Here is a 26,702-nt window from a genome sequence, read left to right as displayed (position 1 = left end):
TTTTCTCGATTTTTCTAAAATTATTAGCTCATCAGAAAAGTCATATATTGTGAATTTAAAACGTTTCAATTGCTGGTCAAGAAACGATTTGCTGAATTTGCGAAAGAACGAACTTTTAATTTTTTCTAAATAATTCTGGAAGTCGAAATTTAAAATGAATTCACGAAAATTTTTAACTCAATTTTTACTTTATAATCTTTCAGAACTGTAAGGTGATCGAATTGATTAGATTAGATTAGATAGATTATGGACCTGCTGTAGTTTATTCAAAGAAAAATTGAAATTTTTAGTTGGGAGACAAAAATCTAAGAATTTTTGTTTTTACTTTTTCTAAAAATAAATTAACTTTCTTCAGAGAACACAAATTTCAGAATTCAAAATTCTTGAAATTCGCTTTATCATGAGGTCTGAAGTGAAATTGAATTTTCACGTGTGCCGTCTTCTGACTTTGCTTTTACAGTCAGTACTAGATTAATAAGAATTAAATTGTCACTTCAAGACACTTCCAAAAAATACGATGGAAATCTAACAGTCATTTTCCCCACATTTTCGCTGAAGCTTAATTTTGTTTATCAAATTAAAAAATCGTAATAAAAAAAGTCCTATTTCCTTCAACCACATATTCCAGTCAACCAACAAAAAAAAGAAGGAAAAACGAAGAAACAAAAATGTTTTCTCGTTGACTGCGTTTGGAATTTGATTTAACCAACTGAAAACTCTAACATGTAGACAACATACCAAAGGTTACAAATCCGTTAATGAAATCCAAGACAGTATTATATCCTATGAGCTCATAGTTCATCACAATCAATGTTCGGTTTAAAATGTTATTAAAAAAATGTTTACGACACACATTTCACTCCTTTTTTTTTCCTCTCCCAGCAATAGGTATTAAGTTCAAACACGAGAAACACCTACTTCAGTTTTTTTTACACTTCAATTAATGTTCATAAAATTGTAACCCTTAAAATTTCCTCATTTGTTTGTATTCACGTTTTATCAAAATAAATGTACAAATCCGTAATGATGATGTTGTTATGAAACATCGATTTCGTAAATTATCATTGTTTTACATTAGTACTGCTACAATATACACTGAATCGTCTAAGATGAGCATTTTTCAATTTAAAACAATACGAATATTTAATTTTAACAAAATATTTAAACATTTTTAATTAACTTAATTTAAATTTTTTCCTTTTTTTAATTTCACTGATTCATTTATTTATTTTATTTAAATTGTTAAAATTAAGTAAATTCTCTTTTCACTTTCATTTCATTTCGATTTTATTTTTTATTTTTATTTTTTTGTTTTAAATCTTTTTTTTTTATTAGTCCATTTGGAATCAAATATTCACTTTACGTACGGGTCCAATCGAAAAAACTTTTCAAAGTTCCTCATAATATTTTCCGTTGAAACGTCAGATTCTTACTGTTCACGAAAACTATCAGTTTTCCTTAAGACTCGATACACAAATTATATTCGGTCCGCACAGTAAGAGAGTCCGCTTAGATATGGTTTAACTTCCTGAAGCGACACTATATAAGGATAACTCCTTGGTATCAAAGCTAGTCAACAAAAAGAATGGTATGAGTTAAGTCTACGTTGAAGAGAAGACACCGCACATTGACTCAAAGGGGTGGTTTTCTGGTTATAAGTTAAAGAAAAGGTAGTGGGGTAACTTGAGACAGTGTATTGTAGCGATCGGTCAGTTTCTCTATAACACTATTTATTTCTATTTTATTTCCATATATACACAGAGAATGTTTCTAAAGTCGATTCCTTTTACGCGCGCGTGACCGAAGATGTTCTAAATATTGCAGCAATCTCGTTTGACTTTTGGCCAGCGACTGAAGAAGCCTTGAGAATTTAGAGAGAGTGACGGCAAGCAATTATTCTTTCCTTATTTTCTATATCACACTCCATTCACGAGGGGCCGAGCATGCGCCCTATTTTTCTCGTATCCACTGTGTGCAAATGGATGTTCAAAAATTTTCTGTAATATGTCTATAATACATTCGATTCACCCCTTTTATATCTCACCACCATATCGCTTCCACTTTTACTTCTTCTACTTTTGTCCATGTATTCAACACCCTCGCTCTCATTATATAGCTACATAATGAATAATTCAAGTAGGTGCATATATGTATCCATAGGGATCACCAGACTCTCTATATACCGAAAACTACACTACAGAATAAGAAAGGGGTAACGCTGGACATCACTTCTAACATGTATGTACGTAGATATATATACACACATGAAAAGCGTATCTATGTGCAATGCCGAAGAAAAGAAAAGGAAGTGAATGAATCCCCACTTTCTTCTAGTATAACATTGAAAGTCTTCTCTCTAGTAACGTTCTAATGTAACAATTTTGGTATTTTTGTTGACAATTTCTGAAAATAAACAATGCTATATGCCAATTTGGATGAGAAAGAGAAAGAGAAATAAAGACATAGAGCTGATTAAGTTGACAGGATTTTTTTTGGTAGCGAAAATTAAAAAATGAAAATGCCATGCCACTTTTCTCATTGAGAATTACTTATTTACAAATCGAAATGAACACGATTGAAGCGCACGTCTAAGCTCTTTAATTAGCTTTTTACATCAACACAGCAATTATACCCCACTATTTCTGTATGCACGCTATACCGACGTTGTTCTCAGAATATGCATGCGAGTGTACCACTTTATCATAAAAAATTGTGGTAAAATACCGTGGAATCGTACCATCGATTTTAGGCAATTGCCGAAGTCACTATAACAGAAAATCGTTGTTGCCGAAAAATTTAACATTAAAAAATTAAAAAAAAACACGTCGATCATTTTGAACGACATTCAACAGGGCTGGCACAAAAATCAAAAATGTACTAAACCAGCGACAATAAAAATTGTTTTAAGTTACACCCCTGTATAGTATATATATGAGAAAAAGTTTTCTTCATTATGCAAACGGTTTTCCCACCCTCTTTTCTGGTCAACGATAGCTTCAGTTCAATTTCAACAAAACAATAAATTGAGAACAAAACAACAGAAAAAAAAGTTTTTTTTTATTATGATAAACAGAATATTATGCGAAGTGCATACTGAACGGCTGTGTGTATATTATATTATATACATGACATGTTAGAGCAGATTTTCCGTATATTTTTGATTTTTGTACCAGTCTCTGTTTCGAATGTCGTTCAAATTTGTAACGACTTTTAATTTTTGCAAGAATAATTCAAATTTGAGCAACATCGATTTCTGTCATACAATATTGACGCCTCGGCAATTTGCCTGAAAATCGCAGGTAATTTGTGAGATTTTGGGAACAATTTACATGTTAAAGTGGCTGTGTATATGTGTGCATATACATTGATTTCATGAGATGAGTTGGAAATATAAAGATTGGGAAAATGTTTTGTAATCGATTTTTTAACTGTCCGGTTTTTTTTTGGTTCGGCTGCGCATGCCACCTATTTATTTTATTTATTTATTTTTATCTTTTTTTATTACATTTTTTTAATGTTTTGAACAATAAATAGATATGAAAAGTAGCATTGACCTCGAGTATTGTTTATTTTCTCTTCTTTTTTTTCGTGTTTGTGTTGTTTTTGTTGTCGTGTGTCAGAGAAGTGTGGTGTGGAAGTTGAAGAGATGAAGTGGACTTGAAAATGACGGTTAAGGATTTTGACTTTGTCTTTGGTTTTAAGTGCAAGGTTAGGGATATAGTTTTGGGGATTTTAAGTGACCAAATTAAATATTTTTATAATGACATTTTTTATCGTTAGATTTTTAATGGTTAATTTTCTGAGCTTTTTTATTTTTCACTAAATTTATATTGGGAGTTAAAGATACGTCATTGCAAATTTCAATAATTATTTTTTTCTGAAATTTCATATTCTTACCTCATTTTTCTATACAATTTCAATTAAATACTGCGAATCAACCACAAAAACATCTTCGTGAGTTTATAGTCATTGAGAATGCTTTCTGGTCGCACACTCAAATATCATATAAACTACAACGGAATATTTTGTTGTATATACGCATAATATAACGAAAGCTAAGAAGTAAGAGAAACAACGAAAAAGCATGACTTACCAACTACTCTCTATACATCATAAATCCTTGTTCTCATTGAAAAAAAAAAATAATTCGAAGTATATCGGCTTGCTGTTTCTCCTATATATTGCACAAATCAAATTTTGTCGAATACATTGCACATTGTCCGAAGCAAAGATGAAAACATTATTTTTTGTCTTGGAAAAGTAATGAAATGAACGATATAAACAAATTATTTGACACTAAGATTTCATAGTTTCTATTGCACTGTTCGTGGAACATAAAGAAATGGTAGGTCATTTTGTCCGCAATTTGCTAATACGTTATAAAATTAAACATTTTGCTCGGTGAAATAGATTTCGATTTAATGTTCCTTTTTAATCAGACATTTAATTAATTTTTTGTTTGGTTTGTTTATTTTGCTTTGTATTTATAGAAAAAAAATGAAAAAAATTTGAACCATTGACAGATCTTTCCAAAAATGTTGAATTTTGAACCATTCTTTTCATAACATATTTTTTACGCATTCATTTAAACTACTTACATTAACAGAAAAATTTGGATCTACACTAGGATTATTACCAATAAAAATTTTATTTAAAAATCCATTTTTTTGATTTAATTTTTTTTTCTTTACTTTTCCTTTAAAATTCAAACTTGAACCAACAATTATTTTGCCCTTTATTTTTTTTAACTGTCATACGCATTTTGACATAATTAATAAAAAAAATAATAAGAAATTTGACGCCAGAAGATTGGCATCACGCGACGGACGGCGATTACGCGTATCAACAACAACGCTGAAACAGCGTGACTGAGCGTCGGGACGCACCAAAAAGAAACACTGAATGTATGTAAAACATATTAAGTATTAGAAAAAGATTTTTTCGGGTGGGGGAGTGTCCGTTCAGACAGGCGCTTGCGTCTATTGTTGTTGCCCCGCCTTCGTTCGCACATTTTTAGCCCAAAAAAAAGTACATGTCTTCAAGCTTTATATATGCGTGAAAACTAGGAAAATGTGAAAAACAAAACCGAAGAATATAAGCAGCAATATATGAAAAGGATTTCATTGCTATATAGATGCATACGTGTGTGCATGTGTGTATAATGTGTGTATGTGTGACAATGACCAGACAAACAGAAAATGATCTAACTTTTCTCCTAAGCTATATACATGTCTGGTGCTCTCGATATATGTGTGTATAGCACACACTGATTTTACGTATGCATATAGGATATGTTCGAGTTTCTACCCTGCCAAAAGCGGTGAAAGCTTTCCTAACGAATTTTTATTTTGTTTATCTGGAAACAAAACTATATATCAGCCTCGCCATACACCGGAGCTGGATACAAAACATCCAACTCGAAATATATTTAAGTAATAAAAAAATATTTTCTCTTCGAAACATGGAAAACTATACACTGTGTGTTCATTTAAAGCATGGACGAAAAAAAAGCATTTCCCCTGTTTCCATTGCATGAGTTTACGCATAAACATTGTGTTTTTTTATATATTTTTTTTCGGAAACAAATCGCATACATTTTTATGCATAGCGAAGAATTTTTGACATAAAAATACATAGTGATACATGCACACGGGGTTTATGTATTAAATGTTTTTCGGAAAAAAAAATATTTTCTTTTTTTTTGCAATGAAAATATAAAAAAATACTAAACATAACATATTAAAAATATGTGTCATTTGCGTTTTTTTATTTTTTTCCTGTCCATAATTGACCGTTGTACATATAAATAAATAAATATATGGATACGTATGGATATATTATTATATCGAGATATTTGGGTTAAATATTTAAATTCACGGTCAATACTGGGACTGTGTTTACCGAAATTGACACATATAATACAAAATTATTGATAACTTGTAAACGGCATTTTGCTGCAAAAGATGATGTCCTTGTTAAAACGTTCATATAGCGAAAAGGGTTGTATGATAGCATCATTCACCATACGCATTTCTATTGTTCTGTACACCCTTCATATTATTTGATTTAAAAAAGAAATGAAATTTCGGTAACTGGTCAACGAAATCGTTGAATTATGTTTTTTTTTATTTTTAAAAGTGGTATACATCGGCAAGAGGGTGCGATGGGGTTTGAATGCAGAATATAGCGGAGACAATTTTTTTTTTGATTGAGACGCTACACGGACAAAAATAGACTGAAATGTTCCAACCGCATACAAGACTAGTCAATTTAAATTTGTCAAAAAGTGTTGTCTTTTTTTCGGTGACAAGGCGTGGACATTAAAAAATTATCTCGTCCACACCTTATCAGCATTATGTCGGTGATATTATACACGATTATGTCACATTGGATGAATGTTCTAGCTATAAAGGTACGACGCACAAATTAGCACTGATTTTTTTCAGGATTTGAATATTTAAAAAAATTGGCAAGTGTAACGAACATCAGATTAAATATAAAAAAAAACTTCAATGTCTATCAATGCCTAATTTTGGCCAAACGGTAAAGTTCATAACATTCGTTTCCGCGAAAAAAGGATTGGGTTACACGCGCCGTTTTTCTAAGTAAACTATTTGATGAATGGCATGAAAGGCAGATTTTTCAATCCCAGTTTCGCGATAAAGCAAGGTCTTTATGTATATTCAAACAAAATAGCCTCAATACAAACAACACAAACTCATCGGAAAATAGAGTCAATTTTAGCCGATTTTCACTGGTGGTTCCATTGTTCTAAATAACTGTTAATGTTGTAAACAAACTGTAAGTGTTGCACGTAAGTTGTACTGTTACATCGTAGTTTATGTACTATTGTAATGTAGAGACAATGTGCTGGCAAAAATACTAATTTTAAGTGTGCCTTTTCTATATATTTGGACTATTCGGACGAAGGGTTGTTTGGGCATATCACCAACAGAGCGCTGAAAAATACTACTACTTATACATTGCTGAAGAATTTTCTACACAAATTCAAAGCTTACAAAGTTACAAACTTTGAGGTGCCTTGCTTCCACATAATTTTAGAATGGACCAACATAAATTCACCAACCGAATTGTAAGTATAATAATTTCCAACTTTCAGATATCAAGATGCAATTCTTCGATACAAAGAGCTGCCGGCATTAAATGACAAATTTTCTTTGTAGGATTCGTATTGAAGACGGAGATAGATTATTGTGCACAGTGCACAGAATTCATTAACTGTGACGTTATATTTATTTATCACAAAATGGTCTTAGACAACATCAGCAGCTGTTTACAAGCCACGAAACAAAATATTTAGCGCTTATTAAAAGTTTTTCATTTAAAAGAAATGAGATTACCACAACACAGACAGTAAGACCACAAAAGAAAGAGTAAACTTTTCGGGAGAACTTTTCCGAGGCGAGTTTCTGTTGATTTCATTTTTTTAAATCTTACACAGATGGGTTATGGGGTTCTGAACAATAATGTACGCTGGCTTTCAATGGCATAGAGTACATTTTTGTTGTTCATTTTACCGTAATCACATCTAGTTATACAGAATTATTGGATTATCGTTAATATTTTGAATGTGACGCTTATATCGAATTTTGTCGAATCGCGAATTAACAATGTGTAGATGGTTTGATTGGTTAAGGTTTTTCTTATTTAGTTACATGAAAAATATGTTATGTCGGAAGTGGAGAAGTGATAAACCATATAATTTCGAGTCTGGTGTACTCAGAGTACAGTAAGTGTAGATTGATTGTAATTGGATTGGATTTGAATAATTTTTTCGAGTTAAACCCTTCCATTCATTGTAAAAAATGACTGTATTCTCTGTTTGATTGACGTGTTCAAAAATTGGAAACTTTCTGGTTTATGCAATAACCAATACATTTTTCTTGTATCTCTATTCAACCTTCGAGGCTTAAGTAATACTATATTAGCCCATCCGTGGTGTTTATCTCTCTTAATTTGTAAGTCGAATTTGGAAGAAGATTTGTATTTTTATTGAAAGAAAATGAATGTTCATTTTGACGATATGGATTATGTAACACGCTTCGATCGATAACTTCCAACTCGTCAAAATAAAAATTTGTAAAGGTAGTGGTGTTGGAGAGTTTCAGACAGGGCCACAAAAGCCATATACAAAGAAAATATACTTGGGATGGTGTTTAAATTGTACGAAAGGATAAAAAATCTTTTTTTATGTGGTAAGAAATAAATCATTCAGATGTACGAATAAGTTTGTTAGAGTAGTGGTTCAGACAAAAGCACTATAGCTGTTTTTCTCGCTATGATCAACGCATTAGAACCTCTAAATGAATGCTTCGTGTTGGGCATCTAAATTATTTTAAAGAAATCTAAAAACTACTCTGTCCCATTTTTGTAGCCTTCTGTACCATTTAAACACCCCAAGTATATTTTCCAGCTTTCAAATAAAAGAATATGGCTAGTCTTGCTAAAATCATCAGGTATAGTGTTTTACAAATACATAATTTTGATAAAAAGTGGAATTTAACATATTTTACAACTAGAAGACAATTTCCCAATATAGCAATTTCGAGTAATTAAGAAAATGGTGAAAAAAGTTTGAAAAAGGTTGCTCAAATGAACTTTCTCCAGTAATGTCTGATATGTTGAAACGCGCCGAAAAATTATTGGCTGTTGATATATTTTGATTGTTTTTTTATTCTTCAACAAATTCGCTAGACATGATAGTATGAATGTGATTTTCTCTCATGATTTTTCTAGTGCAGGTATTACTAGCATAACACAGCCACCTGGTATCTCAAGAGATGATGACAAAAGACCTGATGGAGTGATTTTAATACCATGGAGTCATGGTAGGTCACTGTTGTGGGATGTAACTGTTAGAGGTACAATGGCTGCATCGTATATTAACGAGTCATCAAAGAAAGCACGCTCAATTGCTTACAAAGCTGAGAGGAATAAACATATCATTATATGAAATTAAAGCAATAGTACATTACTGCTATAAGGCTGTATATAAGAGACGTATACGTATACGAGTGCTTGCGCGAGTCTCTTATATACAGCCTTATATCATTGAGGTATTTTAACGCAGTAGGGGGGTAAATTTGTTTACTCTTATGTACGTTGTGTATATAGTGCACAATATACACACACACCGTATGCGATAAAATTATTTATTCATCCCGCTTGCGTTCGAGACTTTAGGTTCCATGGGTCCTGAGACGAAGAAATTTGTAGAAAAATTGGGATCATATTAAAAAGGCAATTGGGAAGGCTAAATTAAAGGACTATCTTTTGCAACGAATTTCAATCACTATACAACGTGGAAACGAGTAGTCAATCTAAAATCACGCCGGTCTATTTTTTTTTTTTGATTCTCAGAATTTTGTATTTGTATTTGTAATTGAAAAGTTTCTATAAAATAGTTACTGTTATTTAAGAGTCATGGATGCTTAGCCAAAATTGTAGCCTATATTTTTGTGATTTGTATTTTATTTTCGATATCTCTGAAAAATTGTTCGACTGGATCAACGACCACGAATGTGTTAGCTTTCAACAGAAAATAGATTTGGTTGTAGCAGTTCGACCAGCTCTGAGAAAAGGTAACAGTTTACCAAAATTCTCATAAACTACTCACGTTTCTCAGAGCTGGTCAAACTGCTACAACCAAATCTATTTTTTATTGAAGCATTCTGGTGAAAAGATGACATCAAAAGTCATCTAAAATTCAGAGTTAAAAAACGCTTTTCAGCATGCTTCTTGAAACAACAACAAAATGCAGTCGACGTTATAATGAATTTACTTTGATTTTAGCAAAGCTAACTTATTCGAGAATGAAACTTAGCTGCTCAACCACTTAGTCTTTGAATGTTCGTACTACCATAATAATATAGCTTTTTGAGTGACGCAAAAAACCTATCATCCCGGGAATTCTTCGTCACTGTTTGGTTACCGTGCACTTACATTTTAAATGTGTGTCTCATTTCATTTTTGTTTTAAATTACACTTTATAGAAAATATAAAATTGATAATATATAAACGGGTGGTACACACACACAATACTCGTACTGTGAAAATATGTTCAAATTAATACTAAAAAATATAAATACACAACATGAATTTCAAACAACGAAAATAAATTTGCCGTAGATATTAATTAAAGTTGTTAAAAATACAAAATCAATAAAAGTTCGCAGCGTGCATTGCACACAAATTTGATCATATATCCGTAATGGTAGATGTATGTAAGTATACATTGTACGCCTACATTATTGAACACATATATACACCAGACTATATTTTGTGCGAAGCTTTAACAGCAGCGCTATCAATCCACATGAACTTTTGTAGGCTCATATAAAGTGTACGGGCATTAAAAACTGGGAACTGAAAATCAGGACATATACATAAAAATCCATAGATAACCAACCAGTTTTTACATAGAGGCTGCGAGCACACATCTTTTTTTGCATATAAAACTCTGTGTACACATATACCAGCCCAACATATATTTTATGAAAAACATAAAATCGCATTCGATGGTCAGTCTAAAATCCACTATGCATTTTATATTTGCATGTACGAATTTCAATGTGTGTACACTGGACGATGCATCCAAAAATCTCCGAATCTACAGTTTCTACAGATATATCGAGCCCACTATTTTCCATTTTCCCATACCCCAAAATGAAAAACGCAGAGATAATAAATACAGGACACAAATCACCCTCGCGGCATTTCACTGCGTTTTAGATACAAACCCGAGTTATATTCGGTATTTGTCCAAAATATACACAATGCATTTTCCAGTTTTTGCTCAAAAAGATTACTAATAATTTTATATATATAGTGAGAGAGATGTGTACGACTACGACGCGTACGCATCTGACCATGCATGTGTGTATATGTGGCAATTTACATTATTTTTATTATTAAATTCATACTATAAAACATTGAAAATATGTGGACCGTAATAATGTGTGTATAAGTCGAACAATAAAATTATAGGACGCAGTCATTCATTTAAAATGAACACTTTTCTTGTCGTCAACAATTTAAATATAAAAATTTGATTGATAATCATGAGTATTTTTTCCCATAAATATATTGTAAGATGAACCGTAAATATTCCGATATAAGCGAGCAGAAGAGGGTGACATTTTCACCATAATAATGTTTTTAATCAAATATAGCGCATTACCACATTGCGACTGAATCTGTATACATTAAGACTGCAGCAACAATAAAGCAAATGCTGCAGAAATTCCATATCCAAAACAAAAAAAACCAACCACACTTTGCATATTGAACAAAAATTAAAAAAATTATCTGTACTAACCACCCTATTTACCATCCAACTCACCATCTCTATTAATTATTGAAAGGGTCGATCGTTCATCACAAACATGCACGGAAGAAAGCTGACGTGTGAGTGAAAGGTAGTGCAATGTGGGATTAAAAAACAGTTGGAGAAGTATCTATAAATAGAACTTTGAATACGTCTGATAACCTTGGTTCAAAATGTGCCTGGAAAATGAAACAAATGCCAGAGAACCAATAAGCCAATGATGTTTTCACAGTACCTTGTGTCGTCTTTATACCGATAACGTTTTAAACTGCATGAGAAGTCGGTTGCATTTGACCGAACCACACTCAACGCCCCCCTTTCTATCAGAAATATTAGCGTCATCTTTCTATCAATATCAATTCACTGCAAAATAAGCGTGTTTATCTTCGTTGTTTATTGGTACTTGTCTGTCTAGGATTAGATTAGAGTTTTTGGAGGCCACTTGAGGAAGCAGAAACCCACCTCAAAGATCCATTGTGTCCTACTCCTTAGCCTTACTACCGGCTTTTGTCGTTAAGGCGCTTGTCATCTTAAGATAGAAAAGCCTCATCTTTGAGTTTTTAATGCTCGAAGCTGAAAAAACCTGAAGTCGGTGGTAAGGATATGGAATTACTGAATGATTTTTCAGTGTTGCCATCACAGTTGAAATTTTACTCCAAAAATACGAACTCCACAAAGTTAAAATTATGCTTAGAGGGATTGATCGGGGTAGAACATAATTTTAACTTTGTAAAGTTCATATTTTTGGAGTTATTAAAGATTCAATTCAGTTGACAACATTATAAAAAAAACGCACTTCAGTGTCAGATGCCAGACCACAAGAACAGGGAGGGTCGATAGACAGAGCGTATATCGTTAAGTTTGCAGTGGCTCTCTTGGAAAACAAAAATATCGCATTTGTTAAATGTCAGATTTAGCCCATTTCCAAGTCAGTGTCGTCTGTCTGGGATACACATAGGTGAAATATGTATCGAAAATTCATCCTCCATTGCCCGTATTGCGCATACAAAATTTAAAAAAAAATAACTTCCGGATTTTCTGCCTGTCTGCGAAAACTTTGCTCAGAATTATCTTGCTCGGTACGTAAAGATGGGCACATCAAAACGTCTACCATATAGTAATCATATACAGAAACGTTATGGTTACACATAGGCAAAAATGCAAGCCGAAATTTATACAGAAAAAAAACAGAAAAAAGGGCTAATTAACACTTGTGTAATTTTACTCTACTTGTGTAATTCATTGACTGCAAATGGGAAATGGGATGACCGGAATCTCGTTTGTTTTCAAACAACCCTTACTGAATCAAAATAGCTTGAGGGTGACTTATAAAAACCAACTTATACTCAATTTTATAATATGCGTGATTTTCGAATTCATTCAACGAAAAACTGAAAGAACATTATTCTAGTTAATTAAAAAAAAATGGAAAAAAATATAAAAAAAATAAAAGACAGTTGTACTAATTCCAACTTTACATTGTTCGGTTTACGTAGATGGAAGGCATTTTGCATTGAAATGCAACAATTCTTTTTTTCTTCTTTTATTTTACAACATATTAATTATGCTGATAAATTTGATTGTAATGCAGGGATACAGGACGCTTTTTTTCGAGTAAATGAGCAAATATCACAAAAATATTAATAATATTACAAAGCAACAATTTCCGTTTGTGCGTGATTAAATGTATATCGGTAGGTTTTGAGTATGAAATCTACAAATTATATACAATTGTTCAAAAGTGCAGACACTGTCAGCTGACTGTATAAATAAAATTCTATAGAAGAAACACACTTCCATTATATGACCTGACCATGGTTTAACTTCTCTCCTTTTTTTTGCATACATCAATTACAGTTATTAACAATTATATCGATATAATTTATCGATTAAATGTCGGGAAAATAAACGAAAAACAGAACAGATTATAAATTATACGTATACATAAAATTGCAAACAGCTACGCGCGGCAACAATGAAATTCTAAACGAAAGCGTTAAACGAATCTTGATTTGTGTCTAATCCCAATCATTAAGACAACAATGTATATCTATAATACAATTAATATTAAATATACTGGATCAACAAGAATATGGTCGAACGGGAAAAATAAAATACAAATAAAATGTCACTCATTATTTACAGTCCATCTAATCCAATAGTCCTTTAATCTTCTTCTTTTCTAATTGGGTATAATTTATTCTTTGTTCCATGGTATTTTCTCAAAATAATTTAATTTAAAGGCATCTGGCTATTCAGATTGTTACTACTTTTATACGTACGTAGAAAGCTTTTTCCATATGGAGAAAGGCAACGACGACAAGCAATACCCAACAACAAAACAACCATTATAGTGGTTAAGTGGGACGTTTAATTTAAATATTGAATTTAGATTTCATTTAACATACACCACGTATGGTGTTAATATCTCTCCCTTTTTCCCTATACAATATACATTCAAAGTATGGTATACTAGAAGTAATCGTGTGATATCTTGCAAATCTGTTTGTCTTTACAAAAAAAAAGTGTTTTCGAAATAATGAAGTTAATTTTTAGTCAACCGTTTTCTATTAGAAAATGAATGAAGCATTTTTACGGATTCTTCAGTTTCATTTAGATTGCTCTAGTATGGGCTGCCTTAAATTTAAAATAAGGCGACAGAAGAGCTACTAAAAACTGTCTGCAGATGATGGGCTACTGCAGGAGTAGTACTACTAAAGATGATAACGGGAAAGAACAAGAAGTCGGGTACATGTTAGAGAAGAAGTATAGATAAAGGGTGTTAAGGAATCTCGCGCCGCGTCATTCACAATAATTCACAAAGTGACATCTTCCTTATACAAAATGTGTCAAAAAGTGAATTATTGTGAATAACGCGGCGCGAGATTCCTAGCAACCAGATAAAGTGATTTATGGTAACGATTTTTCAGGTGATAAGAAATTGAAAATAGGAGATAAAAATGGAATTTGGGTCCCAAATTTTAGGAGATACAATTTTGTAAAAAAAAGGTTTTGATGCCTCTGTTGATGTCTGCGTCTTCAATTACGTTAAAGATACTGCTTATACGTCTTTGTACGTGTTTCATAGTCACACGACACGCGTGTGGGGTTAAACCGTATAAGCATGCAAATACAGTGTGATTGTGTGAGTGGACCAGTTAATAGTTTGCGTTAATAATTTTGAGCAGAAACTGTCCCATAGCATTGCATACAGGACTTCCAAGTTATGAAATGATGGTGTGTTTCGCACCAATTGACGAGTCCACTTTCGGTACGTAAACTAACTTTCTTCAGAAGCTAACATCAGGATAGCTAGTTTGTCAAAACAGAATAATTGTGTAGGTGAGGCTACTGGGTTATCATGGAGTGAAGACATTTATTCTGTTTTATTTGAAAGACGAGATAGACGGGAGACACCCCAATATTCCTGAAACTTACAGGCTGTCATCTGTTATCGATAACAAATTCAGAAATAAACAACAAGCTTTGCAACGTTGTGTTGCTTGGCAAGGGCAATAAATGAAACTCCAATTGGTTTGTTTATCACGTATAATATTCCGAGATTTCGGCCGAGTTACCAGCCAAGCCATGTTCAGGGCTACAAAGTTGTGGATAAACGTACAAAATTAGTGCTTAATTAGATTATACAGCGCCACGGCAGAGTAAAATAAACCAGGCAGTAACGGTTCATTTTCAAACTTTCAAGGGACCTAAGTTAACCAGGCAGTAGCGCTGATTTGACTATGGACCTGAATAATCTAGTAGCCCTATATTTTTTGAGAATAAAATTTTTCAATTCTGTCAGTGTTCATTTGAGTTCTATTGTCATACAGTGTATTAGGTCCCTTATTTGACGTTTCGAAAATGAACCGCTCCTCCCTGGTTTATTTTACTCTGCCGTGAAGTAATAGATCTGTTAGTAAAACAACTGTTTTTGGTTACTCTTCTTAAGGAACTACAAAGTTACAGGTATGTGGTACTTACGATGATAAATTAAGACGTGCGCACACGCATTAAACCAAGAAACTATTAAATTAGCTCTATTTAAAATTGTATGAATGACAGGACAGGACGGAATATGACACATAATGTTACATAAATATTTAATGGACATGTCTGGTGTGCAACCCCTTTAGGAGCAATGTATCATCCTGTATTATGTGAATAATATTGATAATACACAATGTATGAACGTTGTATACCTTATGCATATTTTATGCTATTACTATTTAATAACCAATTTCCAATTTCGTTTATAAATGTAACATTTAGTCAACGACTAGTCTCCATTCAGTTTACTTAACCATCAACACAGAACGTTCATTTTCATCATAATAAGCAAGCACATCAAATAAGTCATTAGGTCACTCAATCGGCAATCAACCGTTCATAATCAAACGTTGTCATTATTTAAATTATGCCACCCTCAAGAAAGACAAATCTTCAGATTAGAAAACTGAAGTTCTTCAATAGAATTATTAGAGTATATCTATGGGTCGGGGGTATACATGTTTTATATCTCCAGAGGCATTCGAACACAATTCGGTTTCAGATAGAAGGGTTTTGGAGGTGGTGGCATGCACCTCTTCCCAGATTTTATAATATTATTATTAGCTACAATGCAATGGTTTAGTTGTAGAAAGATTTTATGTTCAGTATTTAGTTGAATCACTTCCGAGGAACCCATACATTTCAAATTGAAGGGTGAATCGTGAAGAGGGTAGATGCTACAATTTAACCTTAAACCGATATATATGTGTGTCTATTGCATAGACGTTATTATACACACTCAATGGCAACATGCATGTTTAGTATTAGAGGTGACCAAAGGGATGGTTTATTTTGGTCGAAAGAAACTGGGCGACAGTATTTTACTTTTATTTCAAATATGTGTACATAATGTGAAAATCGATTGAGTTTCTGTTTGGATAACATATATAATAGATATTTTGCGGGTGGTTGGTCACAAAATAGAAATGTTATCACTTATGAGGTATTGAGGTATAGAATAATTGAATAAGCCAAAAAAAAAACTGAAACATCAAAATCAGATTGTGCAACCGGTCATCCATTCGACCGCGATAAGAAAGAAACAAAAATAATAAAAAACAAGAGATAGTCCAATGTTGTCACTTGAATGTTCAATTAACCCAGTCATTTAACAACTTAATTCCAATTCCAGTTGATGAAATATTCAGCAAATTATTTGAATGTCATTGACGATGGAAGTGCAAGTATAGAGTTCGACGTGAAATTTTTGTAACGAGAATCTGAATGGTCATGAAAAGACACATTGAAGAAAAACGAATAAATTTCGAATGACGACAACAGTTCTTTTCATAAAATTATTCGAAACATTTTCCCCATAATATCCGTGCGTTTAATATGTAAAATGGTTACAGACTAATAGTGATTTCTTCGCTTCTAAATTATGTTAATGTTACCGAAATGAATTACCAAAATTTAACTAAAACTGTTAAGTAATTAAGAAAATAATTATATATATCAAAGCATTAACTTTTATTCAAAATAGGTTTACCGCACCCCTTCATCATCATGTCACTCTTGGATTCACCTTAATGAAATGCGCATTATAGTTACGTATATATATGGCATTTAACACGTTCATATGAAGGTAGCCGAACAATATGTCGTTTCTTGACCCCAAGGTGAGATAGTGGACACAGAGGGGTGTGTGTATTTTTTTAAGTAGAAATCATCAACCTACACGTACACAATATTTTATAACCATTTAATTTGTGACCAAGACTCCCTAAGGATAAACCGCACCTTAGACTTTACCCCCATCCTGCTAAGAGACTTTTCTGTAGTTCAGGTTTTTTTTTCGTATTTCAACTTTGTATAATTATTTTCATTAGAAATACCGCACCTAATCCATATATGGTTTCTACTGCCTTTTTTGCCTAGATATTTTTAATTGTCACGAAAATGAAGATTATTTAATTGGTGTATTATGTGCTATAAATTGGTATGTTAATTGCGATCAAAAGTAGCTATTAATTTGATTACGCCTACAAATATTTATAAGTTTTAATGCTTAATCTCGATGACGTTCGTGTTAATTAGAATGTCGTAAATACACTTTTAATTGAACGAAAATATATCTGAATGGTAGATAACATTTGCGAAGGTTTTGGATATTTTAATAGCGATACGATTAGAATTATGTCGAATACTGAAACTGACATTTACATAATACTTCATCTAAATATATATTTTTTTGATTCTAATTGCAATTCTACTTGGTAATATAGATATGGTGGTGATATGGATTTGAATTATGAAACTTTTTTCTATGTTGTGTAACAGAGAAACTCAATAAGATCTCTGTAATTTATAGTTATTTTGTCTGACACAGTTATGAACACCTAAAAGTGCTGGCGTGTTATCAATCTTTTATTTGTCTCTGGAGATTCTTTAAAATGTCAAAAATTCTCAAAAATGTCTTAAATTTATGAATTTTAAATAATTTTTATTTCATTTGTCCACTTGATTTAATTTAATTCTTAAAATACCTTAAAGTTTTTGAAAATAAAAGAACAAATCTTAACAATTTACGAAAACCTTCCTAATAATAAGCCCTGTGCTGTACACTCATAGACATGTAAAACACCTAAGAATGTGTGGGACAAAGTCGACTAATGAAAATAATAGATTGATTAATAACACTGCGGAGATTTTAGGTGTTCACTCCTGTAATCCGAGAAGATTTCAAAGAAAAAATATTTAACCTAGAAAACGTTCCACTGTAAAAGCATTATTTATGGGATATTAAACAGCCCAAATGGCACATGTACATTTATTACATTAAGCAATTTCAGTTTTCTTTAACTTTCAAAACTTATGAATAGTCATCACCAATCGACCCCACATTTACAATACTCTTTATCTATTCGTAACGACGCTTTTTAAACTACCAATCTACCGGATTTTAAATGTATTTCTATAATTTATATACCTCGTAACAGGCAATGATTTGGTATTTATTAGCACGACTTCTGGCCCTGACAGTTTGTTATTAGTTGGGTGATGAATTTTCAAATCTAAAACCAATGGTCAAACCGAAATATAGTCTTTATGTTGGATTAAGTAGTGAGTTTTCCTTTTTTTTTCCCGTTGAGTATAAAGTTTTGACACTCTGTATGGACTATGGACTACCTTTAAATTTTACATTTAACATTTATGTTAAGAAGACGGCTGGAATAGTGGTGTTTGTGTAGAATATGTATATACAATACGTGATAATTGCCATTACCGGTTAACCTCAATCGGGTCAAAGTGGATCTGACAAGACAAATTATAATTGTGTAAAGAAATGGATTTCTAGGCTAAATACCGAAAATAAGACATTTGAAATGGGGTCGATTTGTTGGCATAAACAGTTTCATAAAGAACAGAATTGGTTCAATTAAGATAGAAGGTGAATTGTGCAAACTATTATGATTTATTTATTGGAAATTTTAAGTTAAAAATGGGGTAGTTCTATAGAATTGTTAACTAAATTTTCATGTAACCAATTAGACACACCAGTTTTCGGACATGTATGAGTCGTTGGTCGCCTATTATTCTTTCATTGCTCAATTGTTTTCATGAATGGGAGAACAATTGGTGTCCGTCGATTCATACATGTTCGAGGACTGGTGCGTCTACCCTATGTTGCAAGTAATTTATAATGCTCTTACATGTTCGAGGACTGGTGCGTCTACCCTACGTTGCAAGTAATTCATATTGATCGTGTTCATCTCTGTGGAATTGTAGCATCTTGAGATTCGAAAAATTTAATCAAAACCAACCCTGTATATACGAGGCGAAGAGTAGGGTGGTAATATATGTAATTGTAAGCACCAAGTGCGTGGTCCTTAATGGACGCGAACGGTTCAAAGACCTTTGACCTTCCACGACTGCACATCAGCAATTTGATAAAAATCCTAATCTTTTAAGTGGATTTGAGTCATTTTCAGCAAAAAATGGCAGGACATATAAAATCACAGATGAAGACAGGAAGAAATGATAAAATAACGTTGAACCAACGAAATGACGAATAGACATTGAACGGTGAAGATGTCAAGCACCACATTGGATTGTATGGACAGCAATATATAGCCATATTTATGAAGGAATATATGGTGTCTTGTCCGACACGCAAATTAGCTATAAATAATGTTGTAGAATTGTCATTGTGTCATCATACTGATTATGCAGAATAACCAGTTTCGTTTTATGTTGAATTAGGTTTTATATTTTAAATATTTGGCAAACAACGGTTGATAGGACTCGATCACATGTTGCGTGTATATGATTCTTTCCATGATGGCAGATTTTCGTCGGATAAATATTCAGATAATATAATTGAATTCAAGTGATACGTGTTCGACCGGCATTTTGCATGTTTACCATTAAACAAGAGAATATATCGATTCTCTTAATTAACACAACACGTTGTGTGCAATTCGAAAGACAAAGAAACTTTCAAAAGTTAGTTTTCAAGTTTAACTTACAGCATTGAAATATTCATTGAAAAATGGGTGCACTTCCAAGCTGCTTAATATCTAAATGTATATGAGATAAAAGGCTACTACTTCTTCATAGCAGGCACATAAACATAAAGATACTTTGTGTCCACAGGTTAACCTTGCACAATATAAATTAGATGACTATCTTAAAAAGGGGTTGATCTTTATTATATAAGTCAAGGCAAAGTTTTGTCTTAATAATAGAGCAAAGTGTATGGGGTTTTCAAGTCCATTGTACAGATTATATAAAATCGCTTGTAAGTTTCATATTGAAGGTATAGCTTCACCAGAAGGTTGACGATTTCAGCTTCGGGTTAGCATTGAATTAGATCTTATCTATGCAATCAACGTTAGTTGATACGTTTTCTCTTTTTAGAAATATTCACATCTCATCCCCAAAACAAGTTCATGATAAATAAGATTCTCTCGTTTCAATTGCATAGTTTCGAAAACTTTAATTTTATTTATATCACATATGAGTGTGACCAACGTAAGTGTGTCTTAGCTCTGAATGAAGATTGTATCGCTTTTAGAATGAAAATTCAAATTTAACGAGGAACTTTGTGATTTTATGGGTACAATCAGATATGATAATCTTGTTGTTGAAGGAAAGGGTTAACGGGATGTATGAAAATTTCAACATTGGTTGTATGGAATACTTTGAAGTAAAGTAAAGAATGAATGTAAAACGTTTTATACTGTTGGTTCATGCGGACCATCTCATTTCGAAGTTATAACGGCAAAAGGATTTTAGGATTTCTATTCACTCCAAAAAAGTAAACAAAAGTATCGAAGAACTCAGACTAGCGAAAATTGCAACCTATACGCATTGATTGCTCACTTACTTTTCATTGCCAATGTCGTGTCGTTATCTTAGTAGTTAATTGTTCATCGAGGGAGAAAACAAAATTGGAAATCTACCGACAGGGCTAGTTTCACTTTCACAATAGGGATTCTTTAAAAATTTGTGTATTAATTTCATAAATCACAAGAAACTCGATTTCTGTCAGCGCTGCCAAACTGTCGGTAAAATTTAACCAATCTAAAAAGTAGTGTCGGAGTCTCCGACTCAGAGAGAGAGAGAGAGAGAGAGAGAGAGAGAGATACAATAAATTTAACCGAATTTTAAAGTTAAATTTATCAGCTCCGTTAAATGCTTGGTCCAGATTATTAAATTCTGTCGCATTACAGTCTCAACATTCTTAATTCCCGTTTCATTCTCAATATCCAGAGAAATGTTAAATAGAGCGCCTGTGACAGCTGGTAAACATGAGAGAGAATGGAACCCATTTTGCATGCAATTCTCTCCATAGGTGCCAGCTGTCATTCACATGTTCATTCTATATACAGTGTTAAAAGAGCGTACAAGAGAGAAAAATGACCAGTTGCTTAACTGGTTTCGATGGGTGATACGTCAAAAATTGTGTGTAAAAGTCCAGTTAACTAGGAACAAACCAGTTAATTTAACTGAGCTCGATGGGTGAACACTCTTTTTGACATTCTCTTTTAACACTACATACAGGCGTACCAGTCATATATCTGTAAATATCTTATTTCTCGTACTTCTCTCATTCTCCGTTGGTTGTGAAATGAAAGAAGACGGAGAAATAAATACAATAATGGGAATTTGGAATGTTAGAGACTGTATAACGAGTGAAAAGTTGCTTTCGAGTAGGGATAAAGAATCTATACAACTTTTCGGTGTGTTCGTTCCGTATCACTAATGTAATTTTATTTGAATATTTTTTCAATGGTTTTGCTGGTTGACTTTAAACTCAAGCATAATCATTGCACTCAAACATTATTTTTTTTGTGAATCATAATTCCATTACAAAAAAAAATGTCTTGCGTTATAAGCAACACAATTTATTTGCATTTAGCTAATGTATTTTGAGTATATATATCAAGCTAGAAATGAAACAAACAAAACACTAAAATCGATAATAATATGATATACAGATAAGAAATAAAAAGTCCATGTCTGATATTAAACTATGTCACTTTGTGCATTGGCTGTGTTGGATTATGGTGTCGTGTTGTGTAGATGGGAAATTAAAAAAAATATATTTATCTATATATATACACCATGAACATTACTTTTCTGAAAATTGTACAATGAAATATGAAATATAATAAAAAAAGAACATGAATATGCATATGTTATGTTTAATTCAGCTCTACCTCGTCCCATAAAGAGGACAATAGAAATTAGCTATAGACATGAGTCTTTTAGCTGTTGTTCTCAACAGAAATCCATACCTAACCAAACCAAAATAGATAATAAACGAGGCACGCAACATATAATTTTTCTAGAACTTATGACTAAATTATTTTTTTTTTCAGATTTGATATAAAGATAAGAGAAAATGGACATTTTTAAATTGATATTGCGAGTTTCATGTTACTCTTTTTTTTAATTTGAATAATAAATTATTATCAAACTAACATTTTACTACAGTAGAACTTGTTATGTTTTCTGAATTATAAAAAAGACACTTGAAATAACCACCGTTCGATTTGAAATTTCTGTTGGAACAGTTACTGGACATGGATAGCAAAAAAAAGTTGGTTATCTTTTTAACGATCCTTTAAAAGACTCATCAAACAACTTTGTTCGATACTAAGACTAAGCCTAAGAGACTTTGAAATTATGCCATAAAATGTACTTAAAATCGACTTATAAACTAAAAATTTATGTTTATTTTCATACAATGAGTAAATTATTCCGTTGTGCACAACTAGCAACAGCTGGTTCTCTTTCAGTTGGTGTCTAGTATACTATATGTATTGTTACTCTTGTTGCTTTTCATATGCATACGCATATAAAGAAAACATCAAAATACGCAAAAAGTAAACAAATGGTACAATATTCACCAGTTGACACAAAACAACCTGTTGCTGGATGTGCACAACGAAATAGTTTACTTACTGTAAGTGAAAATCGCAATCTCTCTTTCGTGGTCTATTGCATCCAAAGATCGATATTCGATAAGTATGAACATCAATTAATAGTGGAAGTAGGCATTTTCGATAATTCATTCGATTGATAAAATATCGATTATTTCCTTAGAATCGATTTTATCAAAATTTTCAAAGAGTCAATATCAATCGAATGTTTCATCGATAATCGATAAATATCTACTGATAATCGGTAAATGCCAACTGATAATTCGATTATCGATAAAACATTCGATTGATATTGTATCGATTCGAAAATTCATCGATTGACGATATGTTTCGGTGAACATGTCTAAATGGGACATGGTTTTGGACTGATAAAACAATTTCTTTTTGCCGCATAATTAACCAGTAATCAACAGGGTAGATTCAACAACAACATTTGCGATTTTTGTCTTAACGTTATGACCTTCCTCTTATAACAAACAAAAGGGTAAAACTACCTCATACGAACTCTTCCTGTAATACGAGCCCCTTCACGAGTTCTCTATTTTCTTGTCTTTGCTTCGTTGGGATTTTTTGAGATATTAGAATGAGCTATTTTTGTGCAAACATGCTCTGCATTTCATACATTTGCACAATGAGCTATCATGACTTCATGGCTTTATACGGGCACTTGGTGCAATGGACCTTTAAAGAGTGTTTAAGAGTGTAAAGAATGGAAGAGTTGAATTATCGAAAGTCTTCGAACGAAACCAAAGGAAAAGACAACATAGGGCTTTATTTGATAGTTATACCCTATTTAGTTTATATATAACTCGCCTTAGAGTGATGCGCTTAATTGGAATCCATATTTAAAAAAAAAATTGAAACAATGTTAAGGATTGCATAACAAACAAATATTTGGTTTTGGTCGTGTTGTATACATGGAAGACGTATGAAAATGAAAAATGAAAAAAAACTTCTCGTTCATCGTAACCTATAATAATATCTAAGATGGAAGTAAGAATGCGAACTTAAAGCAGATTTGCACAATGTGTACAGCTACCATAATTTTAGATTGTGTCTATTGTCAAACAGGTAGATAAGCATCAATCTCAACCAATTCGTCGATTGACCGTTAGTTCTAAATGTTCATTTAACAAAAGAATTTTTCGAGAATCTTAATAAATTAAAGAAATTTTCTGTACTTACCAATTGAAAGCTCTGTAAATGTAAATGAAGCGAGTACGAAATTAACTGAAACAAAATGAAACACCGTTTTAGTTTATCAAAAACTTTGCACTTCACACATTTTCTTTCAATTCTTTAAAATTGTCTACAATCTTTCAATTATTTAAATTTGTCTACAATCTAAATTATTGTCTTAATCATTTGACAACTTAATTTATAAATGTCCCGCATAAACTAAGAAAAAATTATTGCCCGTTGTCGAAAACATCAGAATCTTTATACTGTGAAGACTGAAGCGTCTTGTACTATAAAAAAAAAACCATAATGTGAAGCAGTCCTCTCCAATATTCTTTACAATTATTCGGCGAACAATAAGGAGACTACGAATTGAAAAAAAAAAACTACAAAACAATAACTTAATGACGTCGAAACACTCAGCCGCACATCTACACTCATACACACGAAATTTCTCTTTTCAACTGCTATACTTAGCTCACATGACCATGCATTGGCCGATTCAATACACTTCTCTGATTTTGCCGTTATACTGAAAGTGGTGTAGCCGTGAATAAAATATGCACAACAAATTAGGGATGCATATAATGGATAGTTAGACAAGTATTTCGCGTTCTGTTTTACATTTTGTGGATGGAATGTTAGTCAAGACGGTGTAGTAAATATTTGAAGATTAACCTGACAATGTGACATGTCTGTCGTTAGGATAAATTATAGATTTTTCGTAATGTTAACAAAGGTGATGAATATTCACATAAAAAAACCATCGAAGACAAACCATCTGATGTACTTGTTCGTCAGCATTTATTCGTATAACAACGAATTTCTACTCAAACGATGTCTTATGCATTGAAGGGTATATTATGTTGTTGTAACAAGCATAAACAACAATCGGTATAGCATATCCACCACACACTTTGTGTGCGAAAATCGATTTTCATACTATTTCTGATATAAGAGGTCGCACTTAATACGTAATATAAAAGAACGTTTTTATTATGCCCAATAAAATGAGGCTCATTAAGTCTTATTTCCTTGATATTAACTTTACTGTACAAATTTACGTTTAAGGACCGATTCTAAATATTTATTTCCAACATATTAGATTCCAAGGTAATGCAAAATAAATCTGACACATGTCTCATCTATTCAAGTTTGTCAATAAAATAAAAAGATATTTGAAAAGATTTAACACAAACGATTTGCAATAAAAATGTTTTTGTAAGTGTTAGATACATCATTGTTGCATTATTACAAGGCACATCCATAAAAAGGCGAAAAAAAAAAATTGTGCGACAGTGTACAGACAATCAAATTGTATGTATAATTTCGTTGTTTAAATGATGAGAGACAGAACGTTTCGGAAATGTGTACAGAACGAAAAAGGATGAAGAAAAATTAATTTTAAGAAATAAGAAACTTCGCGATGTGGAAGTTTTAGAGAAAATAAATTAAAAGGGCAATCAATGAAGGTCACATTCGATGCATTGATTCACGATCGCACACAATACAAAAGGAGATTACATTAGATGCTGCGAAAGTAATTCATTACATGAGCTAGAGCTAACCATATTTTTTTTTTAATATAAAAACGAACTCACTAGCCGGTTTTTTGACCAACGAGGTACATCAATAACAAACTAGTGAGTGTTCGAGCATCGCAAGATTGTTTCCGAATTAATAAATTACATGGTAACATCCACTGTATTGTCACAAAGGAATTCACGTAAAATTAACTGAAAATATTCGTCAAGTAATGGATAATTTTCACAGGGGACAAACTGCCATGTAATGGTCAACTTACGTGCAATAAAATATATGAAAGTAAAAAAATGGTAACTCGTAGTAAATTCACATTTGCTGGATCCGAGACACCATTTTACCGTTCTATTGGCATATTTCCGAAGATCATCTATTTTTGAAACGGTCTAAGCTCCTCGCAGCTTCGTTTACAATAACGACGGTCCGAAGTTTTTAAATATTGGGAAGAGCCCAATATGCAGTAAATTGTTCTTCACAACGCAGGAGAGAAAATATTAATTTTCTCCCCTCCGCTGAATCGTCGGAAGCCTTTGTTGTGAAAAACGTTGTGTTTACCTCGGGAAAAAGTTGGAAAGTTGACATTTTCTCTGGTGACTTTGCAACATCCTCGAATTCCAATTTGTTTCCTTGTTGAACAAATAACTAAATATAATCAAAAACATGATTTCAATCAATTATTTGAATGATACTTCTGATCCGTGGAGACCCCGGGATCGATAACCACACATTTCATTTCCATAATTTGCCCCCCATTAATAGGTAATGTACTATTCGTTACTAAGAACGAATGGTGTGAGAAGTAGAAAATCTTCTTTAAAAACGCAAAGAAAAATAATCGAGAAACTTCTTCTTACAGTTGAAAAAATAAAAAATTTTTGCCAGTAATTTTCCATGCAAAGTCAACGGCTAACAATCGTCGAAATGAAACGAAAGATTGCACTGCAAACGGAGCGAGATTTATATATGCAGAAAGTACAGATATATGTGGAGGTAGAGTAACTTTAAAATAAACATCCCGTAATACTTGTTCCGGATTTAATCCAACTTCCAAAAGTCTTACATTGTTCGGTGCGATAGTTTACATTATATTGTATCCATCTAAAGCTTTTTCTCTGCTGAAAACAAAGTAGCTGAAACAGCAACTCCGAACAACTTATTAATTTATGTGTATATTTACGTCTTGAACTTTAAAG

At 32.4% G+C, this 26,702-nt stretch overlaps 1 protein-coding gene across 10 annotated transcripts in view; it reads right to left on the bottom strand.

Moving 5' to 3' along the window:
* LOC119070413 (homeobox protein prospero) overlaps window positions 1-24,358 on the bottom strand; it is a 90,086-nt gene extending 65,728 nt beyond the window's left edge. For 2 of the 10 annotated variants that reach the window (XM_037174749.1, XM_037174751.1), the window contains exon 1: window positions 739-2,018. The gene's annotated coding sequence lies outside the window, so the exon portion shown is untranslated. Of the gene's footprint in view, window positions 1-738; window positions 2,023-4,093; window positions 4,460-23,973 lie in introns of those variants that run through there. The other 8 variants (XM_037174746.1, XM_037174744.1, XM_037174753.1 and 5 more) reach the window with 8 other exon arrangements.
* Between the last annotated feature and the right edge of the window lie 2,344 nt (window positions 24,359-26,702).

Source organism: Bradysia coprophila (assembly GCF_014529535.1).
Source record: "Bradysia coprophila strain Holo2 chromosome X unlocalized genomic scaffold, BU_Bcop_v1 contig_79, whole genome shotgun sequence".
NCBI classification, from domain to species: domain Eukaryota; kingdom Metazoa; phylum Arthropoda; class Insecta; order Diptera; family Sciaridae; genus Bradysia; species Bradysia coprophila.
Note: the sequence above shows the minus strand (reverse complement) of the source record. Positions and strands in the feature narration are given on the sequence as shown.